This window comes from Stegostoma tigrinum, chromosome 4 (assembly GCF_030684315.1).
Source record: "Stegostoma tigrinum isolate sSteTig4 chromosome 4, sSteTig4.hap1, whole genome shotgun sequence".
In the NCBI taxonomy this organism is placed as follows: Eukaryota; Metazoa; Chordata; class Chondrichthyes; order Orectolobiformes; family Stegostomatidae; genus Stegostoma; species Stegostoma tigrinum.
Window position 1 is genome coordinate 94,740,086 of NC_081357.1, and position 13,412 is coordinate 94,753,497.

At 45.3% G+C, this 13,412-nt stretch overlaps 1 protein-coding gene across 8 annotated transcripts in view; it reads left to right on the forward strand.

The window, feature by feature from the left end:
* The first annotated feature begins 8,538 nt into the window (after positions 1-8,538).
* The window catches only part of vit (vitrin), a 55,814-nt gene continuing 50,940 nt past the window's right edge, over positions 8,539-13,412 (forward strand). For all 8 annotated transcript variants that reach the window (XM_059645543.1, XM_059645537.1, XM_059645540.1 and 5 more), the window contains exon 1: positions 8,539-8,655. The gene's annotated coding sequence lies outside the window, so the exon portion shown is untranslated. The remainder of the gene's footprint in view (positions 8,656-13,412) is intronic.

Genomic DNA, 13,412 nt, shown 5'->3' on the forward strand with positions numbered 1-13,412 from the left:
TGGTATGCTGCAATGGGGTACCTGTAAGGGCCAATGACAGGCTATAAGGATCAATGTACCTAATATTAGCTTGGGCTATGCTGTTTGGCAAAAAGCTGTATTCATCAATCACACTGGAGATTTTTTAACAGAAAGCATTAAGTAGGTGAGGAGGCTTTTGCACTAGTCAATTTGATATGAAGCTTGCATCAAAGTTTAGCACAGTTTTTTGGGAGACATGTTTTGACACTGGAGTGTTGCCCTGTCATCTTCCCCCACTCCTTTCCCATTATGAAGCAATGGTGTTGACTTCAAACCAAACAGCCGTTTGATTTAATAGAGGAGGTGAGTTTTTCCTTTGTCATGGTAGCACAATACAGAAAGATGTTCTCACCCCTACAGTCTAAACAAATTGCCCAGGGTGGAAGCTGAAAGTTCTTGAATGACATTCGGGACAGGCCAGGAATTCATTCTGAAATCAGACTTTCTGCACAATGAATATTCCTTGATATTAGCTGATGTGAGAATAAAGGGAGAGCAGCATTGCCCCTGACATTTCATTGATACTGGATTATAGCAAACATATCATCAAAATCAATCATTCTACAGGGAAAGTTGACAAATGCAGATCAAAATCAAAACTTTTCCTTTAATTTAGCAGTTCTTTTTTATTGTTGTAAAGAAAAGATCTAAATTTCTATAACATCTTTAATGCCCTCAGAAACTCCTGAAGCATTTCACAGTCAATTAAATACTGAAAGGGTTAAAGTTGAGGGGGATAAATGCAGGTTCTGTTCAAAGTGTTTGTAGTAAAATAAATATAAATAGATGGCAAAAAGCCAGGCCAAGGTGAGACAAGGATGCAGCACGATCAGGATGAGGGAGGCCATTGATGGGTATGAACAAAATCTGATGTATGTACTGTGGGAAATAAATAACATCAGGTTAACGCGCGATTATGAATCCATTAGATTAGTAATTGGATATGTGGCTTAAGGTATAAAAGAGATAAGAACTTGTGGGGTTTTTTTACAGCTCAGTCTTAATATGGAAAAGATTTGACTTGATTTGATTTTCTATTGTCACATGTACCTAGTTACAGCGAAAAGTTTTGTTTTGCATGCAGTACAGGCAGATCAAAACCTACAAAGACCGTAGGGTGATTAAAAAAAGTGAGGAATACAAAGTTACAGCTACACGGAAGGTGCACAGAAAGAAAGATCACCATTAGATTTGAAATTTGAGACTCAGTTCAGAAGTCTAATAACAGCAGGGAAGAAGCTGTTTCTGGATCTGTTGATACATGTGCCAGTGCTTTTGTATCTTTTGCCCGATGCAAGAGGTTGGAAGAGATTATACCAGGGTTGGAGGGGTCTTTGATGATGTTGGTTGCCTTTCCGAGGCAGCGAGAAGTGTAGATGGAGCCAATGGATTGAGGGAGTTACTAATGGTCCTGGGCAGAGTAGTTGCCGTACCAAGCCATGATGTTTTCTATGGGGCGTCGATAAAAATTGGTGACAGTCCTTACGGACATGCTGAATTTCCTTAGACTGACTCAGTTAAACTGTGTGTGTGTGTGTGTGTGTGTGTGCGTGCGTGCGTGCGTGCGTGCGTGTGTGTGTGTGTGTGTGCGCGCGCAACAGTGTTCATGTACATCTGTTTGTCTATGAATCTCTGTGCATGTGCATGTGTTGAGATTTCTTGGGCTGTCCACTCTTTAATTTGTTGATTTCCACTCTTGTTGGTTTCGTTGTTTTTAATTAGCTCAGGAGAATACTTGGCCGTATATTAAAACTAAATTTGGCCCTGATATGAGCAAAGTTTAATTGACACCCTCAAAAGAATTTCCATGCCCACAAAAATGTCGACTGCGGCTTCTGGATATATTCTCAACTTCTAGGCTGTGGTTTGCAAGTTCAAATCCCACTCTAAACTTACTTCAGCATATGGAGTTGACAATCCATTGCAGACCTGAGCAAGTGCTGTACTAAGAATGTTGTTGTCTCTCAAGTAAAACATTCAACAAAGATCCTGTCTGCCCTCCTTTATGAGTAATACTGCCATAAGTGCTATACTGAAGGGGACTCCTATCTGATATATCTCCTATCTCGTGAACAGGCGGAGGTACACCGAACAGGAGCGGACATGGGACTGGTCAGTAAGTGAGGTAATATATTTGTGTGGTTGCGTTTCTTGAAACACTACTCGGGTAGTATCTGCCACCCATCCTCCTCCTCGAACCAAAAATAAGGTTCTGTGTGCCTGATTGGTAAGGTAACAAGTTTATTTTTTATTCTTTATTTTTTAAGTCTTGGGAATTTAGAATAATGGGAATGGAGGTCAGGGCAGTTGAATGTTCCTCCTGCAGAATGTGGGAGGTAAGGGTCACCACTAGTGTCCCTGCTGACTACATCTGCAGCAAGTGCACCCAACTCCAGCTCCTTGAAAACCACTTTAGGGAACTGGAGCTGGAGCTGGATGAACTTCGGATCATTCGGGAGGCAGAGGGGGTTATTGAGAGGAGTTACAGGGAGGTAGTCACTCCTCAAGTACAAGAAAAAGGCAGATGGGTTACAGTCAGGGGACGGAAAGGGAACCGGCAGGCAGTGCAGGGATCCCCTGTGGTCATTCCCCTCAACAATAAGTATACCATTTTGGGTACTGTTGGGGGGGACGACTTACCAGGGGAAAGCAGTGGGGCACAGGTCTCTGGCACAGAGTCTGTCCCTGCTGCTCAGAAGGGAAGGGGGAAGAAGAGCAGAGCAGTAGTCATTGAGGACTCCATAGTTAGGGGGACAGATAGGAGATTCTGAGGGGACGAGAGAGACTCACGGTTGGTGTGTTGCCTCCCAGGTGCCAGGGTGCGTGATGTCTCTGATCGTGTTTTTGGGATCCTTAAGGGGGAGGGGGAGCAGCCCCAAGTCGTGGTCCACATTGGCACCAATGACATAGGTAGGAAGAGAGACGGGGATTTAAGGCAGAAATTCAGGGAGCTAGGATGGAAGCTGAGAGCTAGGACAAACAGAGTTGTTGTCTCTGGTTTGTTGCCCGTGCATGTGCTAGCGAGGCAAGGAACAGGGAGACAGAGGAGTTGAACACGTGGCTACAGGGATGGTGCAGGAGGGAGGGTTTTGGATTCTTGGATAATTGGGGCTCTTTCTCGGGTAGGTGGGACCTCTACAAGCAAGATAGTCTCCACCTGAACCAGAGGGGTACCGATATCCTGGGGAGGAAACTTGCTCAGGCTATTCGGGTGGGTTTAAACTAATTCAGCAGGGGGGTGGGAACCAAAATTGTAGTTCGAGTATAGAAAAGGTTGAGAGTAGGGTGATCCGAAATAAAGTTTCAGGGATGCAAGATGGCACCGGCAAGCAAGAATTTGGTTTGAAGTGTGTCACCTTCAATGCCAGGAGCGTCTGGAATAAGGTGGGTGAACTTGCAGCATGGGTTAGTACCTGGGACTTCGATGCTGTGGCCATTTCGGAGACATGGATAGAGCAGGGACAGGAATGGTTGTTGCAGGTTCCGGGATTTAGATGTTTCAGTAAGAACAGATGGTAAAAAGGGGGGAGGTGTGGCATTGTTGGTTAAGGACAGTATTATAGTTGCAGAAAGGATGTTTGGGGACTCGTCAACTGAGGTAGTATGGGCTGAGGTTAGAAACTGGAAAGGGGAGGTCACCCTGTTGGGAGTTTTCTATAGGCCTCCGAATAGTTTTAGAGGTGTAGAGGAAAGGATAGCAAAGATGATTCTCAATAGGAGTGAGAGAGACAGGGTAGTTGTCATGGAGGACTTCAACTTTCCAAATATTGACTGGGAACACAATAGTTTGAGTACTATTGATGGGTCAGTTTTTGTCCAGTGTGTGCAGGAGAGCTTCCTGACACAGTATGTAGATAGGCCAACAAGGGGCGAAGACACATTAGATTTGGTACTGGGTAATGAGCCCAGCCAGGTGTTAGATTTGGAAGTAGGTGAGCACTTTGGTGATAGCGATCACAATTCTGTTATGTTTACTTTAGTGATGGAAAAGCATCGGTGTATACCACTGGGCAAGAGTTATAGCTGGGGGAAAGGCAATTATGATGAGATTAGGCAAGATTTAGGGAGCATAGGATGGGGAAGGAAACTGCAGGGGATGGGCACATTAGAAATGTGGAGCTTATTCAAGGAAAAGCTCCTGTGTGTCCTAGATAAGTATGTACCTGTTAGGCAGGGAGGAAGCTGTAGAGCGCGGAAGCCGTGGTTTATGAAGGAAGTGGAATCTCTGGTCAAGAAGAAGAAGAAGGCTTATGTTAGGATGAGATGTGAAGGCTCAGTTAGGGCACTTGAGGGTTACAACGTAGAAAGACCTAAAGAGAGAGCTCAGAAGAGCCAGGAGGAGACATGAGAAGTTGTTGGCGGATAGGATCAGGGTAAACCCTAAGGCTTTCTATAGGTATTTAAGGAATTAAAGAATGATGAAAGTAAGATTAGGGCCAATCAAGGATAGTCGTGGTAAGTTGTGTGTGGAGTCAGAGGAGATGGGGAAGCACTAAATGAATATTTTTCAACAGTATTTACTCTAGAAAACGACAATGTTGTCGAGGAGAATACTGAGATACAGGCTACTAAACTAGGTGGGATTGAGGTTCACACGGAAGAGGTATTAGAAATCCTTCAGAAAGTGAAGATAGATAAGTCCCCTGGGCCGGATGGGATTTATCCTAGGATCCTCTGGGAAGCCAGGGAGGAGATTGCTGAGCCTTTGGCATTGATCTTTAACTCATCATTGTCTACAGGAATAGTGCCAGATGACCGGAGGATAGCAAATGTGGTTCCCCTGTTTAAGAAGGGGAGTAGAGACAACCCTGGTAATTATAGACCAGTGAGCCTTACCTCAGTTGTTGGTAAAGTGTTGGAAAAGGTTATAAGGGATAGGATTTATAATCATCTAGAAAAGAATAAATTGATTAGGCATAGTCAGCATGGTTTTGTGAAGGGAAGGTCATGCCTCACAAACCTTATTGAGTTCTTTGAGAAGGTGACCAAACAGGTAGATGAGAGTAAACCGGTTGATGTGGTGTATATGGATTTCAGCAAGGCGTTCGATAAGGTTCCCCACAGTAGGCTATTGTACAAAATGCAGAGGAATGGAATTGTGGGAGATATAGCAGTTTGGATCGGAAATTGGCTTGCTGAAATAAGACAGAGAGTGGTAGTTGATGGGAAATGTTCATTCTGGAGACCAGTTACTAGTGGTATACTGCAAGGGTCGGTGTTGGGCCCACTGCTGTTTGTCATTTTTATAAATGACCTGGATGAGGGCATAGAAGGATGGGTTAGTAAATTTGCAGACGACACTAAGGTCGGTGGAGTTGTGGATAGTGACGAAGGATGCTGTAGGTTGCAGAGAGACATAGATAGCTGCAGAGCTGGGCTGAGAGGTGGCAAATGGAGTTTAATGCAGACAAGTGTGAGGTGATGCACTTTGGTAGGAGTAACCGGAAGGCAAAGTACGGGGATAATGGTAAGATTCTTGGTAGTGTAGATGAGCAGAGAAATCTTGGTGTCCATGTACACAGATCCTTGAAAGTTGCAACACAGGTTGACAGGGCTGTTAAGAAGGCATACAGTATTTTAGCTTTTATTAATAGAGGGATCGAGTTCCGGAACCAAGAGGTTATGCTGCAACTGTACAAAACTCTGGTGCGGCCGCACTTGGAGTATTGCGTACAGTTCTGGTCACCGCATTATAAGAAGGATGTGGAAGCTTTGGAAAGGGTGCAGAGGAGATTTACTAGGATGCTGCCTGGTATGGACGGAAGGTCTTACAAGGAAAGGCTGAGGGACTTGAGGCTGTTTTCATTAGAGAGAAGAAGGTTGAGAGGTGACTTAATTGAAACATATAAAATAATCAGAGGGTTATATAGGGTGGATAGGGAGAGCCTTTTTCCTAGGATGGTGACAGCGAGCACAAGGGGGCATAGCTTTAAATTGAGGGTTGAAAGATATAGGACAGATGTCAGAGGTAGTTTCTTTACTCAGAGAGTAGTAAGGGAATGGAACGCTTTGCCTGCAATGGTTGTAGATTCGCCAACTTTAGGTACATTTAAATCGTCATTGGACAAGCATATGGACGTACATGGAATAGTGTAGGTTAGATGGACTTCAGATCGGTATGACAGGTCGGCACAACATCGAGGGCCGAAGAGCCTGTACTGTGCTGTAATGTTCTATGTTCTATGATATCCAGGCAAATGTCTATCCTTCAACTAGCATGACTGAGAAAACACAGATTATCTCATTGCTGGGATCTTGCTGTTTACAAGTCATCTGTTGGCTCGCTGAAAGTAAAAATAGGACTGTACTTCCAAAGTATTTCCTTAGGCTGTAAAATTCTCTGGGGCACAAGACCTATGCAACTGTTAGGCAGACAAGGCTGACACAAGAGTAGCCCAATTTGGAAGGCTTCAAGAAACTGAGTCAGTTGTTCAGGAAATGGTATGTGAACAATCAGGATTCAGGACTGGGGGTGAAAGGTCTAGATCTTGTGACACACATCCACATTTACTGTTGGACATCCAGACCTCCCTGTATTTTCATTGAGTGTTGCCTGAAGTTTCATTCTATTTTCCTTCTTCTATTTGTTTGACAGTTTACAAATTGATAAATCTACCTGACTAACCCAAAATTGTGAACCAGTAAATAATATCAAAGAATGCAATTTAGTCCAATCCACTTGATCATAATGATTATTGTTTGTGTAAACTGTGTATAAAAAGTTAGTAACTGTCACATGTTGTGAGCAATTATAATGTGAACAACTCCGAGCACATGTCTTCTGGCAAGTGTAGAACAATGAGAAGCAGAATCAGTTTTATAATATTCTCCTTTCTCACATAAAATATATCTGTAATTATAAATGCATATTATTTTATTCTTACTCGTGCATGGTACTTATCTTTGGAAGTTAGTTGTGGGGAGTTGGAGGAAGGCATCGTGTAAGGCTGAAGGTTGAAATACAGAGCTTAGTGCTCTGGCACTGACCCATGTTGGACCACCTGAGAAATGCAAGTTCTTCCTTTATCCCAGAGATTAGTTTTGAACACACAAATGTCTGCAGTGTCAGGGTGATGGCCAGAGTGTTTAAAGGTCTAGGGAAAGGTTGGGAATAAATGGACAGTTCTTTCAGTGAGTTGGTAACAGGGAACCAAATGGTTGCTTGCTGTGCTGTAAAATGCAGCACATACACAACCCACGCATGTATGCACACTCACATATACACACCAAGGCAGAGAACAGCAAAAAGAATGTTTGTATTTTTATTTATAGATGTAATTGTAGGGCTCAATGCTAAATGAAGGCGTTTTGTTCCAAATTCCAAAAGCAAACCTTGAAATTATTATTTAGTGCAGTGGTACATACCAACCACTAATTAGGACAATAGACTATACTCTCGTGCCTAATTGACTGTGCTATAAAGTGAATTTTAAATTACCAGCTGAAAATACTGAAATGACAGGTTACTGCGTTACTAGGTACGCTAAGGTAATGTACTGATTACATATCCTTGGTAATTTTGGTGGAAAATATAAATATACACAGTTAAGCAACTTTTAGCTTAAGGTTTGTTGCTGCCAAACTTTCCCAGAGTTAGTTATTGCCCACACATGTGGAATCCAGCAGTCTGTCCCAATGGGTGCATCCCTGGCTATTCATTTCTGGACAGTGGATAACACTGACAATGACAACGATCACAGAGCACCTGTAAAATAGGAAACTGTCCCAAGATGGTTAAAAGGGGCACAATTAAACAAGAGTTAATACGTCACACAAGGGCATATGGAAGAGAGTGGGTTGGTGAAAAGGAACATCTTAAAGGAGGATAGAGAGCTTTAGGGATGGAATTTCAGAGTATATGGTCCAGACAGCTCAAAACAAGGCCACCAATGGCAAAATGATTTAAATCACAGACATTCTAGAGGCCAAAATCAGATGAGTGCACCACCTTTTTAATTTTTAATTATCTTTTTGCCTTAAGTAAGTGGATTATAGGTCATCCCTTCACTTACTATTCAGCTGTTGACACTTTGCTTACACCATATGACACTTTTGATCACTCTTCAGAAACTTATTATTTGAAATTGCACTCACACCATTTGTATGATCTTTTGATCTCTCCACCCATTGATCTCCCTGCCTATAAATCTGTGCCTGTATGCTTTTCTTCACTTCACCTGACAAGGGGCCAGTGATTTGAAAACTTGTGGACTATAACCTGGTGTTGTGTGACTTCTAATCTTGTCCACCTCCGTCCAACAGCGGCATCTCCACATCATAGATATTAGTGTTGCAGATGTTATCTGTTACAGATGTTACTGTTGCTAGTGTCAGCTGTTACAGGGATTAACTAGTGCTAGCTGTTCGAGATGTTGCTGTTGCTGGTACAGGCATTGGCGGTGTTTCAGGCTCAGTGCTCGTGTCCTTGTCAGGTGGAAATGCTGTGTTCCAGGAGGTGGATCTTTGCGCCTTTGACACAATGCTGTCCCTGAGTGTGCGGTGCGGGGAGCGGACCCGCCCCCCGTTCCCTGTCAGTAACTCCCAGACAGCTGGAGCTGCACAGCGTCCGCAGTGGGTTCAATGCTGGCGAGGTGATCATGTGCACCGGAGTCTCCAAGATACACAGCTGTACCGGTATGTCTCACCTCCTCGCTGTCCTTGTTCTCTTTCTCTTCGTTGTACGCGGTGCACCCACCCGAGTATTTAACCCATTACAGATACCATCAAACGGTGTGCGACCTCACAAGTATCTGATATCGGATTTCTCCCTGAATCTACCTGATCCCTCTGGTGAGGGGGATGCTGTGATCTAAAGAATAACATTTCAGTGCTAACATGAGACACTTGGTATCTGAACGACTTTCTGTTTCTGCCTGTGTCCTTGTATCTGTGTGTGTGTGTGTCTCTGTGCCTGTGTCTGTATGTATCTCTCTGTATCTGTGTCTCCCTGTGTCCCTGTAACTGTATCTGTTTATCCCTGTATGTGTGCCTATATCTGTGTATGTTTCTGCGTCTGTGTCTGTTTCTCTGTGTCTGTATGCCTCTGTGTCCCCCGATGTGTGCGTTTTTCTTTCTATGAACTTCTCTCTCGGTGTCTGTCTCTCTCTGTATTTGTGTTCTTGTATTTGAGTGTGTCTGTCTATTTCCCTGTGTGTCTCTCTGTGCGTGTGTTACCCTCTCTGTGTCTGTGTTCATGTATTTGTGTGTGTATCTGTGTCTGTGTGTGTTTTTGTATTTGGGTGCGTGTCTCTGTGCCTGTCTCTCTGTGTCTCTGTGCCTGTGTCTGTTTTTCAGCGTTTGTGTACATTTCTCCTCTCTCTCTCTCTGTGCCTGTTAATCACTCTGTGTCTGTGTGTCTGCTGATCGATGTAAGTTTCTCCCTGGCTGTGAGCGTTCCGCTGACTCTCTGCGTGTCTTTCTCGCTATCTCTGTTTCTCTGTGTTTGTATATATGTATGTCTGTTTCTGTTTCTATATTCTGCGTATCTCTGTTTACCACTGTGATATTCATCCCGCGTACTTTATGGGGTAGTAGGTGAAGTTTGGGGGCAGGATCCTAATTTTGGATTTCTTTCCTTGTCTATTGTATCTGTGGTGGAAATGTGTTGTAGATCGTGCATAAAGAATTGCATACTGTACATCCAGATAAACCCTGAGAGCGCGTTGTGTCTGCCAAACCAGTACAAACACGCATAAAAATTGCCTGGAGTCATCCAAGCCTGAACTTGGATGTTATGTTGGCCTTGGGAAGATGTGCCACCCTCTGGACAAAACCGGCACTGCAGCGAGGTGCTGAACCATCCCGACCCCTCAAACTCAATTGATTCACTTCCAGCATCTGCAGTTCCCATTATCCCTGATTCATTTCCTTCTTGTTCATGCAAAGCGGCATCAAACCATGCGTAGCGTTAAAAAGTTTTAAAACAAATGGGATTTTTGCCAGTATCAAAGATTTTGCAAAAACTAAATATTATTAGCAGCTAATGGAGAGACTAGCTTTAAATAAGCACTCCCACACAGTCTTCCAAGACAAAAAATAGCAGGGGCAAGCAGTAACTCACTTAAAGGAAAACAGTGGAACGGACAAAGAGAAGTACCCAGTCCTGCCATATTTCCATTATTCTGAACTGAAACATCTACTATCCTCGATAACAAAGTGTGAAGGTGGACGAACACAGCAGGCCAAGTAGCATCTCAGGAGCACAAAAGCTGACGTTTCGGGCCTAGACCCTCATCACTTACCTCAAGTTCCAGTCTCACAGAGGGATTTAAGCGTGCTATGGTGGCTGAGTGGTTCGTGCTGCTGCCTCACAGCACCAGGGACCCAGGTTCAATTCCACCCTTGGATGACTGTCTGTGTGGAGTTTGCACATTCTCCCTGTGTCTGTGAGGGTTTCCTCCAGGTGCTCCAGTTTTCTCCCAAGGCCCAAAGATGTGCAGGTTAGTGGATTGGCCATGTAAGTTGCCTGTAGTGTTCAGGGGTCTTTAGAGTAGGTGGGTTAAAGGGGGATGGATCTGGGTGGGATGCTCCAAGGGTCGGTGTAGACTTGTTGGGCCGAAGGGTCTGTCCCCACACTGTAGGGATTCTATGATACGCTGCCAGACATATTAGAGAATTCCTCCAGCCTCACACCTCTCTGATATCCTTCAGTTCCACCAACTCTAGCCTCCTGAGCATTCCCTATTTCACTCACTTCACCCCTGTGCCTGTGTTTTCAGCCATTGAGGCTCTAAACACTGTAATTCCCTCCCTAAAACTCTTTCTCTCTGCTTCTTCCTTCTCCTTTAACATGTCTTGTACTGCCTGTCTGTTTGTTGATTCTATGCTGTAAGAAGGACATAGTTCCTCCTCTGTCATCAGGAGCTCAGACTCATCTCTCAATCCGGAGGCTGTGAGATTGATCACCATTTCAGAGGACTGAGTATGGAATTTACACGGGTAACCCAGCACAGTGCCAAGTGAATGCTGTAATGTTGAAGGTGCAGTTTTTCAGACAAGATGTTAAACTAAGGCCCCATCTGTCCTGTCTAGGATGACATAAAAGACCCAATGCAGAGGATTTTCCCCCAATAACCTGGCCTACATCTATCCCACAAGCACAACAGTTTGTCTGGTCATTATCACTTTGCTGTTTGTGGGAGCTTGCTGTGCATATATTAGCTGTGGCATTTTCTAAATTACTGCAGTGGCTACACTTCAAAAGTCCATCATTGACTGTAAAATGCTGTGGGATATCCTGATGTCACAAAGTCACTACAAGGAAGTGGCAAGCTGCTGAATAAAACCTGGACAGAACGACCATCCCTCTTGAAGAAGTTCCCCATTAATCATTGTTTTCAGCTTTCTGGGCTTTGAAAATTTGTCCCAAGGTTGACTTTGTTCTCCCCAAATTCCCGTCATTCAGCCTTGGGCAGAAACCCACCCTCCATCTGATCAGCTAAAGATGAGCATATGGGCCAAGTATGGCCAATGGAATGCCTCACCTTCTGTGGGTGTGTGATATAATCCCAGGCCTCGGACAGGGACTGGTCCAGCTCCCTCTTGAGGCCACCTAGAGAGCCAGCAGCCACCACGTCAGTCGACAGCGCATTCCTGAGGCTCACTGCTCTGCAAAAGAACCACCCACCATTCAGACTGTTGTTACTCAATTAGCACTTAAACAAACTCTCCCAGAGCAGAAGTTGCACAGTCATTAAATCACCATGGCTATTACCACCCAACCTCGGTTAATGAATGACTGACTTGTTTCAATAGAGAAAAGGTTGAGCTCCATTTTACTGAGAGATAACCAAGATAAGCGGCTGCTTCTATTGTGCTTCGCTAGCTGTTTCCGATGCGATGGTTAATTTGACACATGGCTTTTGCTGTTACTGGCTTTGAGATAGCAGGACACACAAGGGCAGCTTAAGAATGAGCCCATTCAGGCCTCATTAAAAGAGAAGTATCCTTCGTCCTATTTTACAGTGTCACAATTCCAGTTGAGCCATCCACCACTCGGATCAAGATCTCAGACAAATGGAGCTGTGTTGTTGATCATACAGCTCACAGCATTCCTAAATGGATGCACTTGAGAGAACTCTAATAATTAAGCAATGGGCATGTATTGCCCAGAGTTTAGAAGAGGCAAGGCGATAGGGGTGAGGGAGGAGGTGTGGGGGCAAGTGTGGCACTTCCTGCGGTTGCAGCGGAAGGTGCCGGGTGTGGTGGGGTTGGAGGGCAGTGTGGAGCGAACAAGGGAGTCACGGAGAGAGTGGTCTATCCGGAAGGCAGACAAGGGTGGGGATGGAAAAATGGCTTGGGTGGTGGGGTCGGATTGTAGATGGCGGAAGTGTCGGAGGATGATGCGTTGTATCCAGAGGTTGGTGGGGTGGTGTGTGAGAACGAGGGGGATCCTCTGGGGGTGGTTGTGGCGGGGGCGGGGTGTGAGGGATGTGTTGCGGGAAATGTGGGAGACGCGGTCAAGGGCATTCTCGACCACTGCGGGGGGAAAGTTGCAGTCCTGGAAGAACGTGGACATCTGGAATGTGCGGGAGTGGAATGCCTCATCCTGGGAGCAGATGCGGCGGACGCGGAGGAATTGAGAATGGGGATGGAATTTTTGCAGGAGGGTGGGTGGGAGGAGGTGTATTCTAGGTAGCTGTGGGAGTCAGTGGGCTTGAAATGGACATCATTTTCTAGCTGGTTACCTGAGATGGATACTGAGAGGTCCAGGAAGGTGAGGGATGTGTTGGAGATGGCCCAGGTGAACTTCAGGTTGAGGTGGAAGGTGTTGGTGAAGTGGATGAACTGTTCGAGCTCCTCTGCGGACGATAGAGGCGGCACCGATACAGTCATCAATGTAACGGAGGAAGAGGTGGGGTTTGGGGCCTGTGTAGGCGCGGAAGACGGACTGTTCCATGTAACCTACAAAGAGGCAGGCATAGCTTGGGCCCATGCGGGTGCCCATGGCCACCCCCTTTGTCTGTAGGAAGTGGGAGGAATCGAAAGAGAAGTTGTTGAGGGTGAGGACGAGTTCGGCTAGGCGGATTAGGGTGTCGGTGGAGGGGAATTGGTCGGGCCTGTGGGACAGGTAGAAGCAGAGGGCCTTAAGGCCATCTGTATGAGGAATGCAGGTGTATAGGGACTGGACGTCCATGGTGAAAATGAGGTGTTGCGGGCCAGGGAATTGGAAGTCCTGGAGGAGGTGGAGGGCGTGGGTGGTGTCACGGACGTAGGTAGGGAGTTCCTGGACCAAAAGGGGAAAAAATGGAGTCCAGATGGGTGGAGATGAGTTCGGTGGGGCAGGAACTGGCGGAGACAATAGGTCGGCCAGGGCAGGCGGGTTTGTGGATTTTGGGAAAGAGATAGAAACAGGCCATGCGGGGTTTCTCCATTAACAGTCACATGCCATA